The 27,165-nt window shown below is 43.6% G+C and overlaps 1 long non-coding RNA gene across 29 annotated transcripts in view; it reads left to right on the top strand.

Annotated features, from left to right (window-relative positions):
• Positions 1-27,165, top strand: part of LOC121825648 (uncharacterized) — a 27,380-nt gene continuing 215 nt past the window's right edge. Inside the window, exons 1-11 of one of the 29 annotated variants that reach the window (XR_013048186.1) lie at positions 2-1,011; positions 1,154-1,382; positions 5,533-5,671; positions 5,785-6,020; positions 11,553-11,698; positions 11,983-12,045; positions 12,134-12,197; positions 12,396-12,723; positions 13,218-17,299; positions 19,271-19,390; positions 23,337-27,165. The exon at positions 23,337-27,165 is cut by the window's right edge and continues 215 nt beyond it. This is a non-coding gene — a long non-coding RNA (uncharacterized LOC121825648). Of the gene's footprint in view, positions 1,012-1,153; positions 1,383-1,932; positions 2,046-5,532; positions 5,672-5,784; positions 6,021-7,146; positions 7,233-11,552; positions 11,699-11,982; positions 12,046-12,133; positions 12,198-12,395; positions 12,724-13,217 lie in introns of all 29 variants that reach the window. The other 28 variants (XR_013048187.1, XR_013048181.1, XR_013048184.1 and 25 more) reach the window with 28 other exon arrangements.

The raw sequence follows: 27,165 nt of genomic DNA on the forward strand, positions 1-27,165 counted from the left end.
CTTTGGACGGTACAGCGTGGCTACTGCCGCTGCCGCTGCTGCCGCTGCCTCCGCCTCGGGGGGCCGCAGGGGAAAGGACAAGATGGGATGTCGCGGCACGTCTTTCTGGTTCATGGCTAGAAACGTACAGCCATAAGAGATTCAAAGAGAAGTGAGAGGGGGAACAAGGGACAGAAGGAATTCGCGGCGACTGTTGATGACGCCACATCCGCGTGTATCGCTGTTTCCGGTGTGTTGATCTCAGTTGGGGGGGGGGGTCTTTTTTCTTTCTTTCTTTCTTTTTTAGGTTGTTTGCAGTTAGCGCCCAGCGGAATGCAAGGATGGACTCTGAAAGATAAAGCGAAGAAAGTTTCTCGGGAAGGAAGTGTTGCTGGCCTGTACTCACACACCTATGTCGCGTTTGTATGAAATGATCTGGGTTTTAGATTCATTCAGCCTTGGGTGGGATTGTTGTTTTGTGGGACAAATTATCGAATGCTGCTCTTGGTGTGTTCTGTAGCTTCCCTATCGTCTGTGAGCAGGGGGGAAATTAGGCTTTATTTTCGCACTTTACTGTCTGAAGTTGTTATTTGCTTTTGAATTGGAGCAATTATAGCACACAGAGTTAGGGACCTGGAGACTGCCCTGGGGGGAAGGACCGGCAGAGTGCTCTCTTGGACCGCTTTCAAATCTTTTGGACAGAAAATAAAGCAAAACTTTCCTTTGGGCAATTTTCCCTCGGGGCTTTTAGCTCCCAGTGCAGCTGTTTGGCTGAGGGGGGGGGCAGATAGGGAGTGGAGGAGGTCCAAAGAGGTTTATTGCTGGTGAGAGAATTTGCAGCTCTCTGGGCATTTGCAATTCTTCTGTGTTAGCTGTTTTTTTTTTGTTTTGTTTTGTTTTTTTTTTGTTTTTTTGTAAACCAAGTCAGTACCAGCATGAGATCTTGCGCTCATCAAAACCTTAAGCAAACTTTTCATGTTTCAGAACTGTCTGGCCTGCTGCTTTGTTAATGAGAGAACCAGAGTGTAGCAGGTAATCCAAGTTAAATTTCTCTGAGCATCCTATTTCTCTGGGAGACTTGTTAAAAACACAGACTGATGGGTGTCACTGATAGAGGTGTTTCATCAGCTTTTGTGGGATGTTTTCCAGAATGTAAATTTCTAACAATTTCCAGGAAAAAGCACTGGACCACCATAGGACCACCGCTGGAAAACTGCTGAGCTGCCTGCCATTCCTATCCAACCTGTGTCTCACATGTGTATCAGCATAGCCATGAATATGGCCCAACACATTGCTAGACCCTAACGTCATGCCACAATGCCAAACATTTGAACACAGCCCGGAACAGAGCTGACATGTAAACTTGAAAGTGTTACTGGAGGACTTCAGGGTAAATTACCAAGGTAGTGTTCCTGCTGACCTGGGTCAGAGTGCTCCCTCATAGTAACAAGAAAACATTATTTATTCTTTTATATTAAAACTGAGGCAAGGCCTTCTAAGTCTGTCTCCGCCTTACCCAAAGCAGTGTTACAAATTATAGGGGAAAAAATGAAGCACATATCAGGAAATGTGTGTCTATAGTTTGAGCTATGGACTCAGGTTATAAGGACTGGCAACTAGGTCTTCCTCCACGTACCAAAAACCAGGTACCAGGACCTTTGGGTTGACCCATTACCACTACCCAAATGGTATTTCTTGTGGGAATAGTAATTCCTGGGAACCCATACTAGTGGGGAACTCTAGGAAGCCTAGAACACTCCCAATTGAATTTTGTTTATATGTGACATGGAATACTGATGCCCATGTGTGCCAAAGGTCAACCCTGTGTCCTTCCTTAGGCACCATCCACCTTATTTTTGTTTTTGTTTGTTTGAGACAGGGTCATACTGTGTTCCTCTGTCTGATATCAAGGTGTGCCCCACACACCCAGGTTCACCTGGTTTTTTGTGACAGGGTCTCCTACAGGCCTGGGATTCACCGGTTATGCTAGGCTGGCTAGCCAGCAAGCTCCAGGGATTTGCTTTTCTCTGCCCAATAGTGGCAGGACCACCACACTACATTTTTAGGTGAGTTCTGGCAATTGAACTCAGGTCTTCATGCCTGCATGACAGGCACTTTACTTGAGTAAGCCATCTCCCCAGCATAATAGAAACAGCTTATCATTAGTAGAGCCTGGTCTGGTATTCCTGTAATTTTAACACTTGGAAGCAGAGGAAGGAAGATCACATTTTAAAGGCAAACCTGCCCTATATAAGGAGACCTTGTCTGGAAAAAAACAAAGAAACCAACTGTTTGTAAATAGCACTGATGTAGTGATATTCTTGCAAGGTAAGCTCACCAGAGACCACCACACAGGCACTCTTAAAGGTGAAAAGAAAGTGTTTATTGCTAGCTGGCATCTGCATGGGAAACTTGCTCAAATCATGCAGCCCTGAGCCTTATAACCCTTTGGATTTTATGCACAAAAACCACATCCTGGTTATCACACTTCAGTTAGCAAGAAGCAGAACTCCAGAAGCCAGAAAGCAGGGTTCACAAGGGACCTTAACTATAGAGTAGGTATTGGATGTACTAGATCTTTGTTCCCTTTTTGACAGGTGTTGGGACCTACTTGCTGGGTGCCTCTAACATGGTGTCAGAAGTGCTAAGGTCTCTTAGAAGTCTATTAAGGTTTTTTAGTCATTTTTAAATTAAGTTTTTTTTCTCCTGCTTTATATAGAATTCCTTATAGATACTGATATCAAACCTCTTAGTAATCTTTTAGTTTTATTAGCATCTGGATGCTGTCTCTATACTCTAATGGTTATAATCCTGTTTATCTATGGTTGCTTTTGTTGCTTTTGGGTTCAAATCTAAAAATCTTTGTTGATAATGTTATTCCACATTCTTCCTTCTTGTCTAGTTGTTTTTCAGTTGGAGGTCTTATATATTGGCTTTAACAAACCCAATGGCTTTGTGTTGTCAAAAGTATCAGCTGAGCATGTAGCATTTAGACCTGCAATCCCATCACTTGGGACTATGAAGCAGAAAGGTGACCGTGGGTTTGAGGGCAAGCAGGGATGCATGTTGACTTCCTACCAAAAAATAAAACAAAAAATCAAAAGTACAAACATAATGGAACAGTGGGGATTCTATACCAGGAACTAAGATTATAAAATGTTATAAAATGTCTCTCCTGCTTAGGTACATGATGGAAGTTAAAGAGGTACAGCTTTAGGGTTAACACATTGAACATAGTACGTTGAAAGCAAGGGTTGATTCAGCAGCTAAAATGGGTCACAATATACTGTTCGCTGAAGATGGAAATGAATTCCCACTTTGGAATAAATGATAAGAGTGTACCTCAAACATAGATTTGAGGAAATGTCAACAAATGAAAAAAGGGTAGGCCAGATATTTTATATGTTTTAGCATAAAAAAATGCCTGGGTGCAAGTACCTGTTGGCTCTCCCAGGAACTCCATGGTGTCAAACCAGTGATGAAGTCTCATGAGGAACCATATTGCTATTTCTGGTGTGTTGATAAGATTGGAGCATCTTCTGGTTATTATGGTGAGCAGCTGGCGGGATCTAAGGGAGGGCCCCAGTGGACAGACTAAGGGAAGATAAGATCAGTAAGAAAGTTATTGCTAGCCAGGACACACATATCTATGTTGTGTCTGGACAGATGAGTTGAATGCCTTGGATTCCAGTTCCGATGCTGGTAAGCAGATTGATTTATGTTAAGTACCAAGTGCCAGTCTCTGCTTTTGTGAGTACTACCTTTGAAGCTCTGGATGAGCAAAAGGAGTAACATTTTATTTTTGCCCTTTGCAGCCTACCAGTTGCCATCTGCTTTGAAGCACAGACATTTATAAAAATAATGGTTTGGAGGCTAATCCATATTGTATCAGGAAATCACAGACTACCCTGTAGGAGTCTGGGACAGGAACTTTGATGTTAAAACTTTGGTGCATAAACATACTTTAGAAATAAATTACAGTAAAACTTTCTTTCAGGCATGTTTCTGATAAATTTAGGTTCCTGTGCACCAACTTGGACTGACAGGCTGTAACTTATGTCCCAATACAGCTTAATCCTGGTCAGACCACTTGCCCATGCAATAACGGGACACCTACAAAAGGATTTATCTTACTTGGTGATAGATAGGGTTTCCCACTCCACATAGCTCGTAATCTCTAGTCAGGACAGTAATAACAGGAACTCAGGGCTGGGCTTAGCACTCATGAACATTTGCAATTCACATTTTTCCCTAGCCAACTCGAACTTGCAACTGTGAACTGCATACCTGCCCTAAACTCTAAACGCATTTTCAATTATTTTGATAATCCAGTCTGCTGCTTTGTTCACTAGAGAAACCACTCTAAGTTCAAGCAGTCAAAGTTAGTGCTTCTCAGATTTCTCTGTGCCTCCAACCCAGCAAAAGGAATGGTTAGCACAAACAGTGCTAGGTTGGTCAGTTTTGTGTGGAGGGCACCTGAATGTAAATCTGAAATAAATTCCCTGGAGATTCCACTACTATTCTCCTGATGCCTAATACAGAGCTGAAATTGGGGAACCTGAAAGTGTTACTGGAGCCTACAGCCATAAGGCATGGCCTAGATGAGAATGGGCTTCCACGTGGATTATTATACATTATAAAACCACATTATACATATATAAACATAGATATGACCATGAATTTTCAAAGGTATTTTTATTATTTTTCAAATTATATGCATTGGTGTTTGTTGTGTGCCATGTAAGCAGATGCCTACAGAGGCCAGAAGAGGGTGTTGGATCTCTTGGAGCACAAGTTGTAGGTGGTTGTGAGCCACCTGATGTGGATGCTGGGAACTGAACTCAAGTCCTTTGGAAGAGCAGCAAGTACCCTTAACTGCTGAGCCATTTCTCCAGCTCCCATGACTCTTAATCTGCCTATAGTTTTGGCAGAATCTGGGAAACCAGAAATTGTCAGTTGTCTCCCCACTTTCCGTAATGGTGTTAAAAGAGAAAAAGAGAAAATGAAGTTCAAGAAGATAGGCACTTGTGGAATAAGCTGTGGATTCGCTGATTAGAACTAGGAAACTAGTATTGCTGATGCCGGGGACAAGGCTATGGGCTGTGGCTCATTTGCACTCCCAGCATGATATTTCCTTCAGTAATCCTGATTTGTAGCTCCCTTTATACAGGACTTCTGTATGGGAGCATAGATATGAATGATAGCACACTAGAGAGGAAGGCAAATACATCTTATTTTCACAGTACATGTAAACTCTTGATATTTTATTTACACTGTTGTCTTGTACACTGAAAAGTTGTGTATGTATATGGAGACACAGTATTATATGTGTGTAATATGGAATGATTAAATCAAGAGAAATAACTTTCTGACATCCAAAATACTGTTGTTTTCTAATGTGAACATTTGAAATGTTTTCTTAGTGATTTTGAAACATATGGCACCCTGTTGTTAATAGTAGTCCCCATCCATTTCAGTAATCTCAAAAAAATCCCTCCCATCTAATTGAAAATTCAACTCATTTCTTTATTTTCCATTCTCTATACCCTCCAGGTACATCATTCAACTCTGCTGCCATGAATATGATTGACTTCGATTTCTACAACAGGTGAGAAGATAGAGAATTGGTCCTGTGCAGGCCTGGCTGTTTTCATGTCATACATATGTCATCTGTGCTGTTGCAAATGGCAGGGTAAGTGCATGTATGTGGGCATGTGTTTGCCCACACATGCTTTAATGTAGGCACATGTCCACTGCATGCTTTTGTATGGTGGTTTCCTCCTATTGAAACATTCTGTCTGGTAGGGATTGGGAAGTCTTGTGAGCAGACAGATGTCTGGGAGAACAGAAAATTGGAAGATTGTTCAGGGCCTCACTAGCAGTATAAAAAGGAGTAAACAACTGCTGGGTTTGGAGACTGCTGAACCCAACCTCAGAGAGAAGAGGTTTTCGACTATCAAGCTACCTGCACGCTGAAAAGAGCTCCAGGGTTACTTGCAGCCTTTGTGAACATCACCCATGTTGAGGTAGGCTTTGGTGAAGTAAGTAATCTCTCACCCATACCCCTGTTAGTAACCCCAGTAAAAATTCACTGGTTCACCAAGTCAGACTTTGGTACAGTCCTTACTTTAGACTCTTGTATGTTCCATTTCTGAGGTGAATAGATGTGTGTTTTGTTTGCAGTCCTCCATAGCATTCTTGAGGCCATACATACAATTTTATTCTTTAGCTGGGGTCTCTTATTGGCCTAGAACCTCTCATGTAGGCATGTGCCCTAAGGATCTCCCTCTTATCCCCATAGCCCTGTGCCAACATTTTAAAAATAGATTTAATTTATTTTATTTTATGTGTATGAATGTTCTGATCACATGTATGTATGTGCTCTGTATGCATGCCTAGAGGTCAGGAAGGAGGGTTTCAATCCCCTGGAACTGGAGTTATAGACAGTTGTGAGCCACCATGCAGTGCAGAACAAGTGCTCTTAATTGCTGAACTATCTCTCCAGCCCCACAGGCAACATTTCGTGTGTGTGTGTGTGTGTGTGTGTGTGTGTGTGTGTGTGTGTGTGTGTGTCTGTGTGTGTCTGTGTGTGTCTGTGTGTCGATGTGTCCACTCTAGAGGTGGTAGAACCTCAGAGAATGGATCAGATAAATGAGGCAGACTAAAGTCTCATGCAGTAGCTAGCTTTATTTACAGAATCAGACAATTTATACTCTGAAGGTTAAGAAGAATCACATGAGTAAAGTCCTCATGAGTTCAAGCTGTATACAATCACAAGGATAAGCCACACATGGCAAAAACCTGTTTTTCCATAGAGGCATAGAAAGATTAGTTTAAACATTTCATTGAATAACAGCAGCAAGCAATAATGAATAATCTGATGTAAATTCATTCCTATTTGCTACACCTATGAGGACCACAAACCCACATTCCAAGAACAATTCCATGTTTTGAAGGAACTGAGGTCATAAGACTCTTGTTTTCTTGGAGTGTTCTTATTAATACTCAGAATTCTCCTCACATGACTCCATTCCTGGACTGTGTTCACACTGTGCGAGTGTGTGCTTGTGTGTGGGTGCATAATCACATTCATATGCACATATATATATGTACCATATGGAGGTCAGAGATTGATTTGGGGTATCTTCAATGTCATTTTTTTAACAGAATCACACACTGAATGAGGCACCATGATTCACTCAGTCTGACTGGCCAGCACCTGCTGGGGCTTCTGTTGTCCTGCCTCCCTAGGGGTAGGATTATAAGTTACCCCTTCAGTAGTTTTATGTGGATTTGGGAGGTTGAATTCAGATCATCGTGCTTAGGGGACAAGCACATTACAGATTGAGACTTCTCCATAGTCCCTTGGCCCAGTATTCTGTGCTTGAGTTCTGGGGATAGCATTAAGGTCCTTGTTCTTGCAGGGCAAGCATTTTATAGACTTTATTAATTCAGCAACTGAGCTCTCACCCAGGTCTCAGAATTTACTTCTTTTTGAAGGCTATCAAGTGTTCCATTGTGTATATATCCACAATTTTCTTTTTCCATCCATCAGTTGACAAATGATTAATTTTGCCATTTTGATAAGGCTTAAGTCAGTATTGGCATGTATCCCTTCCCTTCCAGTTACCAATTTCATATCATTTGTGTATAAAAAATTCCTGGCTGGGGACATAGCTCAGTGGTAGAACTCCTTCTACCTGACATGTACCTGGCTCTAGACTCTATTCATAAGACCCACTGTGAAAGTGGGATTTACATACTTATAATCTATTCTCTTCCCTTTTTGGATTTCTAAAATAGCATAATTAGTAAGGGAAGTACTAATTTCTCCTATAATCTGCATGAGTTCCCTAGTCCATAAATTCTCCAGCATTTATCTGTATCTTTGTGTAGTCATACTTTCTTGTGGTGACCACTAGTTCACATATAATGACACGGAGACTTAATTTTTTTAAAAGATTTATTTATTTATTACATATACAGTGTTCTGCCTGCATGTATGCCTGCAGGCCAGAAGAGGGCATCAGATCTTATTATAGATGGTTGTGAACCACCATGTGTTTGCAGGACCTCGGGAAGAACAGCCAGTGCTCTTAACCTCTGAGCTATCTCTCCAGCCCATGGAGACTGATTAACTATTAAAGCTCAGCCTTAGCTTAGGCTTGTTCCTAACTAGTTCTTATAACTTAACCCGTATTTTTTAATCTACTTTCTGGTACGTGGTTTGTTATCTAATCTCCTTATTGCCCATCCTGCTTCCTCTGTGTCTGGCTGGTGACTTTGCCTTTCTTTTTCCCAGAGTTCTCTCTCTGCCTGAAAGTCCTGCCTGTACCTCCTGCCTAGCTGTTGGCCATCCAGATTTTTATTACATCAGTCACAGCAATACATTGTTACACAGTGTACAAATATCCCACAACATCTTGGAATTTTTTTCTATCTCAAACTGTTCAGCTACCCCATCTTCACCTATCCAGAGGAGTTTTGATTTGATGGAACTCCATAGATTGGTATTTTCACTTATTCCTTTTGGGGTAAGGACAAAAACTTATTACAAGACAATGTTTCTCTGTGTAGCCCTGACTGTCCTGGAACTCACTCTGTAGACCAGGCTGACCTCAAACTCACAGAGATCCACATGTCTCTGCTGGGATTAAAGACGTGCACCACCACTGCCCGGCTTTTTTTTTTTTTTTTTTTTTGTTGTTGTTGTTGTTGTTGTTCATATAAAGCCTTTTAGAGACTGGCTTTTAATAGTCTTCTGAAAAATGGCAGATAATTAGATAATTATATCTGTCTTTTATACCCTATTGCCAGCCTGAAAATGGTCAGGACATATTATCAGGAAGTTAATTAAGCTGCCTTCCTTCCAGGCTGCCTTCCAGATCATTGTCCAGGCAAGTTACCAAACAAAGGAAAGTCCAGATTAAACAGATGCACAACAAATAAAAGCAAAGAAATCCACTGAAGCAGACATAGTGGTACAGTGGAGTAATCCAAACATTCAGAAGGAGCATGTCCATGGGCTGCTTAAAAATTACCAGCTCAGTGAGAAGCACACAGTGGTAATGTGTAACATTTCAAATAAAATAAATGGGACAATGTACAAAGAGAAAAGCCAGGGAGTCAACAAAACAATAAAACCAAAGCAATTCAAAAGGACTGTTGTGTCTTATGCCTGTTACCTCAACACTTGGACTATCTGTTTTGAGTCCAGCCTAGGCTACAGAGTGAATTCCAGGATTTCTAGAGCTACTTGGTGAGTTGCTATCCAGCAAATATTCTCCTCCCAATTCACCTGCTTACTTACTGACAGATTGGCCACTCAGTTTCAGAATCTGTGGTTTAATTTGTCTGTGCTTACTAGGTATGTGCTGAAAATCTGGTCGTAACCAAAACTTTGGGGATCAACCTGACTGGGGATACAGGTGGGGCCCTTCCTGGCACTTCCTGCCTGCCCTTGGAAGTACACAGAGCTCTCACTAATGATGACCATCCTTGAGGCCTCCCAGAAGGGCCAGTATAGCCAGTGTCACTGCTACTGGAGGCCATGAGCAGGGCCGGTGGAACACCATCACCAACACTGGGGAAAAGAGGAAGCGGGGAATCTCAGGTCTTTTTCCCAGCTCAGAGTCAGGCATTCATCCACCCAGGGAATAGAGATAGGGGAACAGAAGTGAGAGTGGATGATGAGGAGTTGGGAGTGAAAAATGGAATGAACTCTGGGTGACTGTTGTTGATGTCCCCATGAGGTGTGTGCTGTTTCCAGTGTGTTTATGTCATGGGGCACCTTTGGGTTACTTGCTGGTTGTCACAGGCAGGATGGGAAGGAACAGCGGTGAATGATGAATAGAGGGTAATCTGTGAAAATGTTGCTGTTTTCCCACACTCCAGAGTAGCATTTCTTTGGGGATTGTTTGGGTGGGAGCTCCACCTCAACCCCTGGCATCCCTATACCCAAAGAGTCTGGAATGTTCTGGTGGGAGATCCACCTCAACTCCCCTCCCCCATCTCTTTCCCCAAACCCACCCCTTCAAAGCCCACCAAACACAGCTCCTCCCTCAGAGAGGTTCAAGACCACTCCCACAGGGTATATAAGCTGCATCCCAGAAAGCAGACACGTGGTTCTTGTGGTCTCTCATCCCGGTCTTCTCTCTGAGAGGCTGGGGAATCACCCCAGAATGCTTTACCCATTAAAGCTGGGCTTTTCTGATTCAGTCTAATTTGGATTGCTGCGTCAGCAGAGAGGCCTATCAGGGTGCAAAAAGACTTACCATCTGGAGGTTCCACCGAGGGGGGGTTGATTTTTTTTCCCCACTGGCCCAGGGCCACGTAGCGGGAAAACACCGCTCTCCCCCACACCTGCTCTCTGCCAGACTGAGATCGGCTCCCGGCTTGGTAAATTTCCTTTTCAAGTCATTGCCTAGGAGGCCCAGAGCCTCTTTGTTTTTCTGGGTGTCCTGCCAGAGACATGGCTGTGCAAGGCCACCCAACCCTTTCAGAAGCAAAGGGCTGCCTTTGCTCCACCTGACCCATTCTGGAGCAAAGGGCTGCCTTTGTTCCGTGGGACCTCTTCTCCAGAAGACATTCTGTTGAAGGGAATTTCCCACACATCCCCATTTTTTTGACCCAGGGCTTACTACAGTGGACACATTGTGCTAGGCTTCAGGTCCCCGGCATAGACTTGAGAAACGGCACTTGTCATTCAAAGCTTTATCCCCAAACTCCCCTGTGGGAGTTTTTACAAAATCTTTTACAAAATCTATTCAAATTGGGGGCTATCTGATATAATTGGACAGAACTGCCCTACATCCACGGTTTTTGGGTTTGCGTTCCCATCCTCCCTACAGGGGCCAATGTCTCACAGCACTGGTTTTGTTGGCTAGGGTCATGGCACCTCCAGATTCCCGCCTATCTGGGAACTGGGATCCAAAAAAAAAAATTTCACTCTGACCATGCTGCCAGGGACACTGGCCCCTCCCCCACTTCCCCCTCCTCCAGGGCCACAAATCTAAGACCAAATTCCTCCTCCTTACCCTCCTTCCTGTCCCCTCCTTTCCCCACTGCTCACCCCTATTTCCCAATGCCTCAACCTACACATTGGCCTAACACCCCCAAATTTCCCAGATTTCTTCTCATACTCAATCTTGCCAGACTCCTGCCTTCCCACCCATTTCATTTCTTGGTCAGTGCCAGATATTGGAAAAAATTAAAAAAGGCTGAGGAGTATCCCCAAACTCCCCACAGGAATTGGTGAAAAGGCTTTTAAAGTTTTTGATGCTCGAGAATGATAGCTGAGTCAACCCAACAGACAAGGCTGCAACAGAATACCCTCCAAACCCAAGCCTTAGCAGCTGCTCTGAGGCCACCAGGGCCCCCACAAGGGGTACAAGGGAAGTCTGCCACAAGGCTCCATCCCACTGGAGTTCAGCCCAAGTCATTGCCAAAAACTTGTTTCAAATGTGGCAAGCAGGGCCACTGGTCATGGTATTGCCTTGACCCCCAGCTGCCCAGAAGGTCATGCCCTGTCTGCCGACAGCCTGGGCACTGAAAAACGGAATGCCCCCATGCAGGATCATCCTCTATGCCATGCTGTGGAGGTCCAGCCTCACCAACTCTGGCAACTGAGAACTCACAAGCCTGGCGGAGAACTGACACAGCCTAGACCTGCTGACTCCCATTGCCTTCTCCAAGCCTAGGGTGACCCTGCAGGTAACAGGTAAGTCCACTGACTTTCTTTTGGACATGGGAACTACCTATTCTGTTTTGACATCTCACTCGGGTCCTACGGTTCCCTCACCGATTTCTGTCACGTGGGTGGACGGGATCCCTTTCTTCCCACTTAAGACCCTTACACTTCCCTGCATTCCTGCAGGACGAGTCTTCTCACACTCTTTTTCTGGTCATACCTGCTTGCCCTGCACCTCTGCTTGGTTGCAATGTTCTTAGCCTTTTTGGGGCCACACTCACCTTGGCCCCCACACTCTTCTGAGTATTTCACAGATCCATTCAACGGGGCCCTCCAGATATGTCAGCCTCTGCACCAGCTTCGAGGACACCAACCAGGTGAGGATTGGCAGGTGGACTTCACTCACATGCCCACACCTAAAGAACTGTGTTACCTTGTAACTATGGTTGACACCTCTATCCTCAGGAAAGTTTGAGAAGGCCAATGGACTCACCAAACAATAGCTCGCCAAGCTCTCCATTGAACTCAGGTAATCTTGGCCCTCCCTTCTCCCCATTGCCCTTACCCGACTCCGTGCCACCCCATGCTCTCCTACAGGTTTGAGCCCTTTTGAGCTCCTTTATTGAAGGCCCTTCCTCCTCAATCACCCCCTCCCAGCCCAAACTCCCCCACTGGCTGGGTACCTCCCCTACCTCTCTTTTCTGAGATCCCTTCTCCGTTCATACAGTGATCCTCACCACCTTGTCAGCTGCCAAGCTCCTAGGACATCCATGCTGGTACCATCTCTCCAGGCTCAAGTGGGCACCTATTCAGGATACATGGTCTGTCCAGCAGCTGGGACCCTCCACCTTCCAGTTTTCCAAGATGTCCCAATAAAGGGCCTATCTGCTCTTCTGCTCTGTGCATCATCTTTACAGTACAACTAGGGCAGATGTTAATGATCTATTTTTTTTTTCCTAGAAACTTGCCTTCTTTGCCTCCTGAAGAAACAGATGCCTGAGGTCTCCAGGATGACAATTAACCAGATGCTCCTCCACTCATACCTCCTGCTGAATGTGAGCTCACCAGTTCCCAACTCCTCTTCCCCACATCACCCCATGAAGCTCAGTCATTAAAGTGCTTGTGTTCCAAGCATAAGGAAGGGCCTGCATTCAGAACCTATATGAAAATGGCTGGTGAATGTACACACTTGTAACCACAGTGCTGGAAAAAGCAGATACAGATAGGAAAATTATTAGGGTTCCCTGGCCAGCCAGTTTAGCCTAATTGATGAACTCCAGGCCAATGAGAGAATCTATTTCAAAGGATATGGATGGCCTCCTTGAAGATAGCACTGGGGTTTGCTTGTGTCCTTAGACACCGGTATACATGTTCACTCTCATGCATATGAACACCCCCCAACCCCCACACATTAAAAAAATTACAGCACCTACTTCTGATGGATCACAACAGCCTGAACCCAAGCTCCGGAAGATGGAATCAATCTCCTCCCCCCCTCTCTCTCAAGATGTTAAATGTTAAAATGTTTTCTTGTTTATTTTTTTGCCAGGAGAAGGTGCCTGATAGATGGGGACGTGAATTACGGCTGCTGGGAATTGAACCCATAGCCTCTGAAAAAGCAGCCGGTGCTCTTAACTACTGAGCCATCTCTTCATGCATGTAATTTCAGCTTTTGAGAGGTGATCACAGGTTATGAATTCAAGGACAGCCTGCCCTATGTGACATTTTTTATTACTCTGTTTAAAAAAAAAGCAAAGCAAAACAAAAACAAAACAGGCTTCTGAGATTGCTCTTGTGATGGCCTGACCATTGGAGAGGCTCCTGACTTAGGAATCGGGCTTTATTCTTGCCCTTTACATCCTTCTGGTTGCCATCTCATATTAAACAGGGACAATCAGAGCACAAAGAGTAAGAATAAATACGTTTTATCATTTGGATGGTAATTCTTTTGTTCTACTTAGATCCCAAGCTTGGTAAACAAGAAGAGTGACCTCAAGGACTGCCCACTGGCCTTTGGTGCTTAGCAGCAGAGAGCTTCTGTGACAGGTGGAAGCATCCGGTCTTGGGTACGTAGGTCACTAACCGTACAAGTGCTGCAGCTCTAAGGTGGTCAGAGAAAGTAGGGTTCTGCATCCCTTGGTTCCAGCTGGCATTAAAGCATTCGAGTAAGCATATGTATTGAGATTCCTCCATCATCAAAAACATAAGTATGTGGTCATGTGCATGCCGTGGTATGCTGGTAGAGGTCAGAGGACAAGTTGCTGGAGTTTGTTTTTATTCTTTTATCATGAGTCTTGGGGGTCCAACTCAGGTCTTCAGGTTGGGTGGCAAGTGCTTTTACCCATTGTGCCATATCCCCGGCCTCCCTCGGGATCAACTGCAGTTCTTTTGTAGGCCCAGTAAGTTGGTGTTCTGTAAGCTTTAACTTGTGCCCATGTTACAGCTTTTGACTCGGGGTCTGATGCCTTTGACGTTAAGTTTTTCACAGCCCTTTGGAATGCTGCTGGTGAGTCGGATCTGCAGGCTCTCTTTTCTAGCTTCGTACAGGCTTTTGTGCTTCTTCAGCATCAACGCTCCTGTCTTGTCGCTCATTCTGCAGCCTTGCTTCCTGCCCTGGCCGCTCTGGAACTCTTCAGCAGCTTCATATTCAACTGATAACAGTTAGCCATCTTTCTTGGCCTGATAGCTTCCGCTTGGATGATGCCTTTGCCCATTGCTCTCTGCTGCTGCTTTGTGTTATCAGCTCAGCCTGCACTACTAAATGTAGGTAAGGAAAGACCATTTGACAAAAGTTGTTTATCGGGCCTAATGTTACAACATCACAAGGAAGCATAGGAGAATTTGTCCAAGCCAACTCAGTAAGTGAGCTCCAGCAACCTGCTTACACAGCCAGAGCCACTGAGGCTTGTGTTTTGGACCATTCATAGCCTTATTACGTACCAGTGACAGAAATCTCCCTTTCTGAGCATCAAGGGACGTGTACTCCCTCTGGGCTATGTAGAAGTAGTTTGGGGGTCATCTAAGGTTCACCAGGGCTTGTGATAGCAAAACAACTGGTAATATTTTCAGACAACCCTGGGTACATTCAGGATCAGGGGAAATCAGCTGGGACCATCCTATAGTTTTCTTAAGGGATCCTTAGAATATTCTAAAAGTCTGTTGCTGGTCTAAGAGTAGTCCAGCTGGCTATGTGACTGACAGTCTGTTTGTTCAAGGTAGCCAAGGCAGCAAGAGGGAGTCCAACAACTGACAGTTAGGGAGCCATATTCCCCTATCTGCTGTTGTTTTATTTACAGGAAAATTAAGGAGTCCTCACACTATAAACTTAAATAATTTATCCTTAATACTGATAGTGACTTTATTCAGTGATTGGCATGTGTCCGGTGCTCCAGTCAGAGGTGGGTCCTCTTCCTTGGTCTCAGATATGTTTTGTGTAAGAAAACCTAGTGAAGATCACCAGACTGTATTGGTGAAGAGGTCTGGCACAGTTCCTTGAAGTAGTGATGCAACGGGTTTTAAAGACAGAATAAAGATGAAAATATCCTCCAGGACATTTTCCTTCAGACCTTTGATATTCCTAGTTTGGTTCCTTGTGCAGCCACTTGGGAAAACTGAGCAGCATGCAAGCCCAAACGAGTTTTTTGTTTGTTTGTTTGGTTGGTTGGTTGAGAGTGTTTCCCATATAATGGAAGGAACGAAGTAAGGGAATTCACCTTACCCAGCCACAAAGTATCCCCTCAGAGGTTCAGCCTGTGATCTTGAGTTAGGTCAGCACAGTGCAGAACTCCCAAGTTTGCTGGTCTGAACATTTGACATATTTGTGTGCACTTTTACTTTGCAAAGAACTCATTTCATGTCAGGGAACTGTGCCCCTACCATAAAATTGTAATTCTTCTGAATTTTGCAGCCTTCTGCTTTATAAGCCAGAAAGTCAGTGCTATTACAAGCAGTGTAAGTCAGTGATTCTCAAACTTCTCCATGCTTCTGAGTCAGCTGCAAAGGTAGTTAAAGCATAGGCCACTACGTCCCCTACAGGGGGAAATGCCAATACTACTGAGCTTAGGATCGCATTAAGAGATGCACACATGAGTGGGTATTCATAATTTGTGTGTTACCACAGGGAGTGTGTGGTGGTCAGAAGACAACTTTGTTGGCTTAGTTCTGCCTTTAAAAAAATTATTATTTTGGGCTGGAGAGATGGCTCAGCAGTTAAGAGAACTTACTGCTCTTGCAGAGGATCTGAGTTCAGTTCTCAGCATCTGAATGATGGCTCACAACCATCTGTAACTCCAGTTCCAGAGAATCTGATGCTCTATTCTGGCATCTGTGGGTACTGGGAATGCAAGTGGTACACAAACATACATTCAGATTTAATGTATGTGGACATTTTGCCTGCATATATATTTGTACACCATGTGCATGCCTAGGAAGCCAGAAGAGGACATTGGATTCCCTGGGATTGGAATTAACAACAGTTGGTGAGTCACCCTGTGGGTGCTGGGAATAGTACCTGGGTCCTCTGCAAGAGCAGCCAGTGCACATAATCTCCTAGCCATCTCTCTAGCTCTTTTTTACCTTCATGTAGATATGGGACTAGGCTATTTTGCAGGCCTTTAATGGAATTTTTTTGGTTTTTCGAGACAGGGTTTCTCTGTGTAGCTTTGCGCCTTTCCTGGAACTCACTTGGTAGCCCAGGCTGGCCTCGAACTCACAGAGATCCACCTGGTTCTGCCTCCCGAGTGCTTGGATTAAAGGCGTGTGCCACCACCGCCCGGAAGGAAATAATTTTAAAAAATGAAAATGAGTTTATTTAGAGTTGTACCCAAATTGGGGAGCAAAATTTTCTCAGTATTTCTTAGCCTTGCCTATATCAGTGTTACAACTCATAGAAGAGATTATATGCACCTGAAGGTTTAGCTGTAGCGAGTAGGAGGAAGGGGGGCAGGGAGGCCGGGAGAAGCAATATATAAGCTACTAGAAGCCTGGGAAGTCACCTTTTTCCTTAGGATTTCTGCTCAGGTAAAGGCAGTTCCTTGATTATGATATAGAAATAATTTCAGGACAAGCCAAAGTGAAGCAAAGTTAGTGAACTTATTTATTGTTTAGCTAGAAAGGCGTAGGAAAAAGACAGTCTATAATCCTGAGACGTGTATGGGCTTCTCAGGAGAGAATTGCCCTTATGTGGCTTTCAAATGGCTATCTTTGTTTGTTTGTTTGTTCTTGTAATTTATGGACCTTTACTCCTTAGCAAATGAGTCCAACTAGCCTTCACAGTGTCATACACAATAAATGTCATTTTGAAACCTTTGAAAGTAGTTATCCCTTTACAACCCCTCTCACATAGTGCAAAGAATAGACCCAGACACTTGACGATTATAAATGTATTTGCATCAGGTGTGCTGGCATCTGAACGAGAAGTCAAATTCTTAAGGATATTACAGTAATTCTCAGCCCTCTAACCCACAGAATGGACCAACACTTCAGGAGTCCTAAGCCTTGTTTTGTTTTACCTTGCAAAAGTGATCCTGCCTGTGACCTAGATTTCAGAACTTCATTGAAGAAGAAACCATTAAATATGAGCAGAAGTTTGTTTCTGAAAATCTTAACAACAAAAATCCCATAACACAGTAGGTAAAGATTCCCTTATATAGACACACTGCCTTTAACTGAGAAGTCTAGAAACATCTTTAATGGCTCCTAACCTGCCAGAGGCCAACTGACTTGCATCTGTTTTACTTTCTTACCTTTGTAGGAATGTTCAAAGCCACTGTGTCTCTTATTTTCATTTATATTTTTATCATTTTAAAACAATTTTTTAATTTAAATATATTTTGATCATATTCTTCCCCTGACCCAGAGCCTTTCCCCTCCCTACTCACCCAACTTTTCAGTTCTTTCTCAGAAAACAAACAAAAACCCAATACAAAAATAAACCCCCCCAAACCAAGAAAACAAAATAAACAACGCCAAAAAAACCACAAACCACCCAATTGTAACCAAATAAAAGCACTCACAAGTGCCCATATGCGTGCACAGAAACACACACACACACACACACACACACACACACACACACACACACACAAATAACAACTGTGGAGTCCATGATAAGTTGGTCAACAACTCATGAACATGACTCCTGTCTTGGAGTGGTTGATATACCCAGTGTTACTGTATTGGAGAAAACTGATTTTCCCTCTCCCAGGAGGCATAAATGACAGTTCATTTGTTAACCTTTACCCTAGTGGCTAGGTTTTCTTTCATTCACTTTTAAAAAAAAATATAACAAAATAAAATATAATAAGATAAAACAAAAACTACCACATTGAAGTTAGACAAGACAAACCAACAGAAGGAAAAGAGTCCAAGAGCAGGCACAAGAATCAGAGACCCTCTCATTTGCACACATAAGAATCCCATAAAAATACTAAACTAGAAGCCCCAATATATATGTAGAGGACCAGGTGCTGGAATAGGGAGTCAGCTCCCCTGTAACTGAAGTTACAAACAGTTGTAGTCCACCATGTGGATACTAGGGATTGAATGTAGGCCTCTGGAAGATCAACAAGTCCACTGAGTCATGTCTCCAGCCCCTTCTTTGCATTTTCATGCCCCCATAATTTTCCATGGCCTTTTATCCTGCCTCAGACCCAAGTTATCAAACAGGTCTTTCTCCTGGTGTCAAGCAGGAGGATTCTTGCTGTGGTTCATTTAACTGACAGGTCTGGCATTTATTTTTTGGGGGGGACTCCTTACTAAAGGATATCTCTGTGCATGGCTAGGCACATTGTCAGTGGTCCTATCTGAGTGAAATTAGCTCAGAGACAAAGACAGAAAGATTTTGTTGCACACTGCATAGAAAACTTTTCATTTACTTTTATTTGTATCTCTATGACTGTTAACGAGTATGGTAATGAGGTTCAATGTGATGTTACGTTACATGTATATCAATGTAGGCAGTGAGATTCATCCCAGATACATGATGATGTCAGTGAAAACTATTTCAGGATGAGCTTTTTTTTATTTAAGAAAAATTTTAATGCATTTTGCACACCAACCACAGATCCCCCTCTCATCCCTCCTCCCACTCCTCCTTAGCCTTCCCCTGCTGCCAGACCCACTCCCCATCCTCTCCTCCAAAAGGGTAAGGGCTCCCATGGGGAGTCAGCAAAATCAGGATGAGCTTTAATGAAGCATGTTAGGGAGCTTATAAAGTAGGGATATTGAGTAATACACAGCAAATTTAACATGGACATTAAGGGGGCGGTATACACATAAGACATGGTTCTGAGCATCTCATGAGGGAGAGGTATACTATGTTTTTATTAGTATATATTAATTATATAGGACAGTGGTTTTCATTGACATTTTCATGCATAATACACAACCTATTTCGGTATTAATACCCATTACCCTCTCTTGTCTCCTTCCTCTTCCCCTCAGACTCACATATCACTAGATATGTGTATGTTTTTTGTGCCTTTTAAACTGCTCAGAGGATATAATTTATGTTAGGCTTAAAATTAAATTATAAAAAATGTGAGCTGGTTTACTTATTTTACTTTTCTTTTCTAAATGTAATTGTTAAAGTGTTTTTGTAAGCATTGCAGCTTGGATGGAAAAAATATTCTGGCACTCAGGAACCAAGGAATACTAAGTGTTACAGCTTTGATGGAAAAGTATTCTGGTAATCAGGAGCCAAGGAATACCACATCACACACAGTAAGCATAGTAGCTTACAGCCCTGCTCCAGGGAAAGGCTTCTCCAGTGTAACAGCTCTGCTCTGGTAGGGGAGGGTTTGGTTTCCCCAGCAAAGTTGTTCCAGTTCTCGTCTGGCTTCTGGAGTGTTAACAGCTCTGCTCCGCTAGGGGAAGGTTTCCCCAGCTCCGCTCTGCTCTGCTCTGCTAGGGGAGGGTTTCCCCAGCTCCGCTCCGCTCCGCTCCGCTCCGCTTAGGGGAGGGTTTCCCCAGCTCCGCTCTGCTCTGCTCTGCTCTGCTCTTCTCCGCTCCGCTAGGGGAGGGTTTCCCCAGCTCCGCTCCGCTAGGGGAGGGTTTCCCCAGCTCCGCTCTGCTCCGCTTAGGGGAGGGTTTCCCCAGCTCCACTCCGCTCCGCTCAGCTCCGCTCCGCTCCGCTCAGCTTGTCTCTGCTCAGGCGAAAGATGGTCTCACCCAAACCTCCTTCAAGAGACTTCTTCGGTGGAAGGCAGCAGGGAAGGGGATCGGTGGGAGCAAGCTGGACAGACACAGGGCTTATATAGGGATTCTTAGGGGCGGGGTTTTTCCAGGGAGAAGATTTTCAGGGCAGGGATTGGTCAGATTTCAAGTCCTTGATCCCTGATTGGCTACATCTCGTGCTCAGGGATTGGTTGGTTTTGTGCTCAGGGATTGGTTCATTTTTTCTGCTCAGGGATTGGTTACTTTTCTGCTTAGTTGGTCAGGGCCAAAGTGTGTTTCTTTCACTGGCCCTTTTTAGCCTTTTGGCTCTAATTTCAGGATCAGGACAAATTTCTTTCGCTGGCTCTGATTCTGGGGCCAAAGTGTGTTTCTTTGGCACTGGTTTCAGAGTCAGGGCGTGTTTATTAAGTTCTGGGTCCAGGGCTAAAGTGTTTCTTTCACTGGCTCTGGTCTCAGGATCAGGGTGTGTTTCTTTCACTGGCTCTAGTTTCAGCGCCAGGGTGGGTTTCTTTGGCTCTGATTTCCAGGTCAGGGTGGGTTTCTTTCACTGGCTCTGGTTTCAGGGCCAGGGTGGGTTTCTTTGTCTGGCCCCTTTTCCCTACAGTTTTTATCAGTTGCATTGTTCAGGAATAACAGGACAAGGGCCAGTATAGTTAAATTCAAGATCACAGACATTAAAGTTTTGAGTAAATAGTTCATTTGTTGTTTTTAACCAACATTGTTTAAAATATCTTTGGGAAAGGGGGCATTGTTTTTGTAGGCAACTTGAATTTCCTCAGTTGTGGTGAAGTGTTTTTTTTTTTTTTCTCAGATTTTGGGGTGATGTTGTTCTTCCCTTGTTAGATATCTCCAAACTTTTCTTTGTGGTTTTAAATTTGTCTCAGAATGATTCAGTCAAGCAAATTAATATAACCATTACGTGACATGCTTAGCTTATCTGAGATGAAAATTAGAAATATACTCAGAGTAATTTTCAAAGTCCAATTGTAAGTAAACTTGGTGCAACTCTGTGAATTTGGTCCTGGATTTTGGCACCAAAATGTGAGTTTTGCAACTCTGGGAAGAGGTATCCTGACCACTTGGGAATCAGGCAACAGCTGGAGCTATGATGAGACAGCAAGGTAGCCGCATAGAACAGCTGACAGCTGGAGGGTGAAGTATCCCCGTTGCCCTGGAGGGAACATTTTTCTGACTGTTTGGGAGAGTCAGGCCTGGAACTGCTTCAGCAGAGAAGGGTATCCTCAGGAGAGTCAGGGTATACCTGTTGCAGTGGAGGATGGATGGTCTCCCCACGGGATATAGCAATCTTGCCCTTCTCCTGGAGAGCTGCTACAGCTGAGCTTTACTCAGTCCCCAATTAAGGGGACATCCCAGCAGAGCTCGGCTTCTCTGGACTAAGATGTTGCTTCCTTTGCTTCACACTGCAAAAGGGAAAACCCCTGAAGAAATGTAGCCATCTCCTCCAGCTCCAGCGAAGAGTTAATTTCTCTGCTCCACCTTGCTCAGGCACTTCTCAGCAAAGTTCTGCTGTTCAGCTCCACCTCACTTAGCCCCCCTAAGGGAACATCTCTGCAAGGTTTTTTCTTCTCAGTCCACTAAGGGACATCTTAGCAAGATTCTTCTCTGTGCCAGCAAATGAAGATCTTTACACTCAAAACTTTTTTGAGAAAGAGATTTATGGGAAGGAGGAGTCCAAGAGAGTTAACTGCCTCTACCAGGGTGGAGAGAACAGCCCACAACTGACCAGGCAGGGTGGTTTGTATAGGATGTCTCCCGGGCAGAGTCAACCAGTGATTTTTAGTTTTTTTCTGCCCAGGGACTGGTCAGTTTTGTGAGCTGGGGCAGAGCTGGCCCTAATTCCAGAGCCAAACTGTGTTTCTTTCACTGGACTTTCTTGGCTTTTTGACACTACCTCTAAGGCCAGGGCACATTTCTTTCACTGACTCTGATTCTAGGGGCCAAGAGTGTTACCTTGGCACTAGATTCAGAGTCAGGGCATGTTCCCTTGGTTCTGGGTTTGGGATAAAGTGTTCATTTCCCTGGCCCAGGTCCCAAATCCAGACTGTGTTTCTTTACCCGATTCTGGGCCCCAGGGACAGGGTGCTACTGTGTGATTGGTTGGTTTCACAAGTCAGTTTGCCAGGGGAAGGGATGGCTCTGATCTGACTGAACCAAACTGTGTTTCTTTCTGCCCTGATCTGAGCCATCTTTCCTTAGTTCTGTACTCTAGGGTCAGGGTTTCTTTCTTTCTTTCTTTCTTTCTTTCTTTCTTTCTTTCTTTCTTTCTTTCTTTCTTTCTCTCTCTCTCTCTCTCTCTCTCTCTCTCTCTCTCTTCTTTCTTTCTTTCTTTCTCCCAAATCATTTTTGCTATTCTTGTTTCTTAAGACAAATAGTAATTACAGTTGTTAAAGTAATTTTTGACTGTTGTGGTTTTTTTCATACCACCTTTAAGGCACAGTTTCTGTGCCATGTGACAAGGAGCCTTTGGATAAAGTCATGTGTTGGCTCCAGAGCACTTCTTTCCACAGTTTTCTTTTTAACTTCACTTGACTTTATTTTACCACATGGCACGTTTCACCCCTTGAGACCTTAATTATCAAAATCAGGGTGGGTTTCTTTAGCCAGCCCCTTTTCCCTGCACCAATACCCTTTTATTATCATAGTGATCATTCTGATGAGAGATCTCAAAAATCATTCCCCTACGACTGGAGAGATATAGCTCAGCAGTTGAGAGAGCTGGCTGCTCTTGCAGAGGACCCAGGTTCAATTCCCAGCACCCGCAAGGCAGCTCCAGTTCCAGGGAATCCAATGCTCTCTTCCGGCCTTTGCAGGCACCAGGTACACATAGGGTGCACCGATGTATAAGCAGTCAAACACTCATACACAAAATAAATAAATGAAAATAATTTGAAAAAATATTCCTCCTATCTAATTGAAACTTTTCATATTTTGGCCACCATCTCTCCACTCACCCCCACTCTTTTTTCTTCCGTGACTGTAATGGATTTAGATTACACAAAGGTGAGAACATAAAGTATTTGCATTTCTCCAAAAGCCTGGCTTGTTTCACTTCATGTAGGAGGTACCTGTAAATGTTGTATTTTGTGTCAGCTCCTTTTTCCTTTGAGACAGAGTCCCGGTATGTAGTCCTGAATGACCTGGAATTGTCTATGGAGACCAGGTGGGTCTCTAACTCACAAATATCCTTTGGCCTCTGCCTCTCAACTGCCGGGATTGAAGTAATGCACATCTACAACTAGCTCTGTCTCAACTCCAGCAGCACAGACTCTGAGTCCAAAACAAATAGAGGGTTTTACAGCACTGTGTTTTAGACTTATTTCTTATGAGGCAATAGGGAAACCAGATAATTAGGAAGCCGATAATAAAAAGAGTGGACTAAAATGAACAATGTGGCAAGTGGTTTGTATAAGATAGATTAGTAGAGAAGGTTTTTATTTTTGCTGCTGCTGAGTGGTCTTTTTTTTTGATCCAGAGACTACAAAATGAACAGAAGTGGACAGTTGTGGAACTATACTGGAATATACTGGAAGGGGAAGTTATCTAGTATATTCACTTTAGATAATCACACCTGCTTTTATAACAAAATCTTGAAGCATTTTGTCATTTCCTTAACTGAGTATGTTAAGATCAGAGATTTGTGGAGTCTAAGTAAAAATAAAAGTAAGATCAACACTGGCAAACTATTCTGTGGATAACAAGATATATTATTGTAGCACAAAGACCAAGCCTTTGAGAAGTCCCAATATTCGACATGGGGCGGGGCAGAGGGTAGGTGGGTGGGGCAACACAGGAGATCTAGCTGACTTTAAACTACCACGGAACATAAAGGAGAGGTGGGAAGAGTGTATTTAACAACTACCAAAATGATATTAGGGATAAATGAAAAAAAAATGGATGTGTAAGCACTGTTCTATTGTCTACAACTCCAAATCTAGCTGTTACCATTTATTATTTATTCCAGCAGTTTATTCTGTCAATTTCGTGAAGGATAATTTCTAGTTCAGTATATTGCTTCTCTTTTCATTAGTGCGTTAGAGGTATGCATTGCTTATCACCATGCTCCAGAACAGGAAGCAATGGAATAGCATGCTTCAATATTTTGCTCAAGATATCATGATTTTGATTTAAAAAAAAAATGAGTGGAGAGTCCAACCTAGAAATTGTAGTTTCAAAAAGGCCCCGTGCTTCAGGCATACAGGGAGAGTTAGGTATGAGACACAAAAATGAGAAACACAGTAGAAAGTTACAGATTCAAGATGAACACATCAGAAATAGCACATTGGAGGTCAGGATTGATCCAGGAGCTTAAATGAATCACAATAAACTGAGAAAATTAATTCTCACGTAAGAATGATTGATAAGTTTTCAAATCAACCTAGAACACAAATTGGGGGAAAGGTTCAACATATGGAAAAGGAGCAAGCCCAGCATTTTGTTTTAGCATAAAAGACGCCCGGAGTGAAAGAACGAATTGACTCGCTAACGTTCAGGAGCTCCCGGGGTCAAACCCTAGCTCGAGATGGGTTTGGAAGGAATGGGGTCGGTGCGGCAAGTGCCATCGCTGCTTAGTCCAGCTATAGGGACGCATACAGAGGGGAAACAAATTGAGGAGAGACCGTGAGAGGAAGTAAGCGCCGGGTCTAACCCGGCGACTATTGATGACGTCCCCTCGGGAGGTATCGCTGTTTCCGGTGCTTGGATACCGAGCTTTCGGGGGGGTTTTTGGTTTTTGTTTGTTTGTTTGTTTTGGTGGGAGGAGGGCGCAAACTGTTGAAGGAATGTGAGATTCTGGGGAAGGTTGTTTCAGGCCCGGATCCACACTCCGGAGATCCCGTTGGGATGAATTTCATGCAGTGTCCTAGGCTTTTCGTTTCAGATTCCCACTACTGGTGTGAAGTTTCTTCTGCGTGCCAAACCTGTTCTGAGTACCACTTTTGCAGCTCTTTATTCTGGTTGTTTACGGCCTGCTAGTTGCCATCTGATTTGGAGCTCAGGCACTGAGAAACTTTAGAGGGTGATTTATCTTCTGTTAGCAAAACCTACCGAAAAAGAAAAAAGGAAGACAGACAGACTTACCGCGGACACTAAGTGCCCTCCACACGCATACACACCAAGTTTAAAAGAAAGGTTTTGAAGATAAGCCCCATTACTTGGGAGGCTGACGTAGGAGGATTCCCAAGGGTGGGAGATCATCCTTTGCTACATAGTGAGTACTAGCCAGGGCTCCGTGGCAAGACCCTGTCTCAGTCTCAAACGCGTGTGGACACACACACACACACACACACGAAGATGGAAGAAAAGGAAGGTCAAGGGAAACAGGGAGGAAGCATTGCAGGGTAAAATGCACAGAATATTCCTCCCGGCAAGTTTCTTCCTAGTGTTATCTCTAGGTGCCACTTGTTAGAGGACTAAGTACCACTTAAGGCCCAAAGTAGTTAATTGGTGGTCAGATCATTTCCCATGTGAGAGTAGGACCCTCTTGGAGAATGAGTCTTAACCCAGGACAAGTGCTCCATTTACTCTTGGAGCCTGTAATTTCATAAGAGGACATTGATGCAGGGCTCACCACCTTGCCTGCAGGAATATATGGAATACTTGTGTACCAATTATTTGGTGTTGGAAGCTTAATTCATAGCAAGGAACTGTGCACCTACCAGCAAGCAATCTTCTAGTGATGTGGAATCACCAAAACCTGCTGCTGTTATCCAGAGAAGCAACTGGATAGCAGACAATCTAAACCAGTGATTCTCAAATTTCTGTGTCTGAATCTGGATGACTTATTAAAATACAGACTGAAGTTCTCAGAAAAAGTCTGCACCTTTGTTAATGATTCTACAAGGCTGATTGATCAGAATCTATGATTTTTGGAGAGTTGAAGAGTGGTACAGATCGGGAGCCAAATTATCCTGGACTATTTTAGACTCTTATTGTTTGTTTGGGATGAGACAAGGGTTCTCTGTGTAGCCCTGGCTGTCCCGATACTCGCTCTGTAGACCAGGCTGACCTCAAACTCACAGAGATCTGCCTGCCTCTGCCACCCAAGTGCTGGGATTAAAGGCATGCGCCATCGTGCCCTGCTTTTAGCCCCTTTGTAGACCAGGCTGGCCTCAAACTCACAGAGATCCACCTGTCTCTGCGTCCTTTGTGCTGGGATTAAAGGTGTGCATCACCACTGCCCAGCTGACTTAAGAAAAAAAAGTAAGCTAGAAGGCTGGGGATGTAGATCAGTTGGTAGAGAACTTGCTTAGCGTGCATGAAGCCCCGAGGAGTCCCATTCCCAGAACTGTGGAAACTGAGGGCACTCAGGAGGTGGAGGCAGGGTGGGGCTGCATGTGACCCTGTGTCAGAAAAATAAATAAATAAAAGTAGAGTCCCAGACCCTAAGAATTTGTTCTGAGATTGCCCACATTGAGAAGAAAGGGGTTGGAGAGATGTCTCAGCAGTTACGAACACTTGTTGCTCTCGAAGAGGACTAAGTGTGATTCCCACCTTTCACATAGTACCTCACAACCTATAACTCCAGTTCCAGCAGATCTGACACCTACTTCTGACCTTGGTGGGCACCTGGCATGCATATGGTGCACAGACATACATGCACACAAAACACTTATACACATATAAATAAATACACAAATCTTAAAAAAAAATGAAGATAATTTACAGTTTTTTACTAAAACACAGGGTAGAGAAAACACACCTGTCTTTCTCTGGCATGCACATAGCAGTGTTACAGCATACAATAGCTCCAGTGAAAGTCAAGAAACATCTCTGGATTTAGCTGTGTATCAAGTTACCGGTCCTGGGCCTTTTTCACTCTAGCATGAAATTTGATGGAGGACTCTAATTTCCAGGGCATTTTGCAAAACTACATTTGTAAGAAAGGCTAACTGCACCCTCAATGGTCAGCTCTGAACTTAATCATAGGTATGAGTTCAAATAGGGGTTTTTTTGTTTTTTTATGCTTGCTTTTATTTTAATTTTTTAAATACTGCATAGAAAATATCTTGTTGATTTTAGTTGTGTTATCTTATCAACAAACCACACAATAATTGGTTGAAAGTGACATTTGGATTTATGCATATAACTTTAAATAATACGTCAAGCTAATTAATATGACAATCACCTAGAATACTGTTTTTGTGGTAGAGATATTTGTAATGTACTGCTAACAATTTTGAAACACATAATATGTTTTTAAGTATAGTTTCCATGCTAAGCAATAGGTCTCAAAACTTATTCCTCCTATATCTGAGGCTTCCCACATTTTCACTGCCATCTTCAATTTTTATCACTCTCCAGCA

Source organism: Peromyscus maniculatus, chromosome X (assembly GCF_049852395.1).
Source record: "Peromyscus maniculatus bairdii isolate BWxNUB_F1_BW_parent chromosome X, HU_Pman_BW_mat_3.1, whole genome shotgun sequence".
Classification (NCBI taxonomy): domain Eukaryota; kingdom Metazoa; phylum Chordata; class Mammalia; order Rodentia; family Cricetidae; genus Peromyscus; species Peromyscus maniculatus.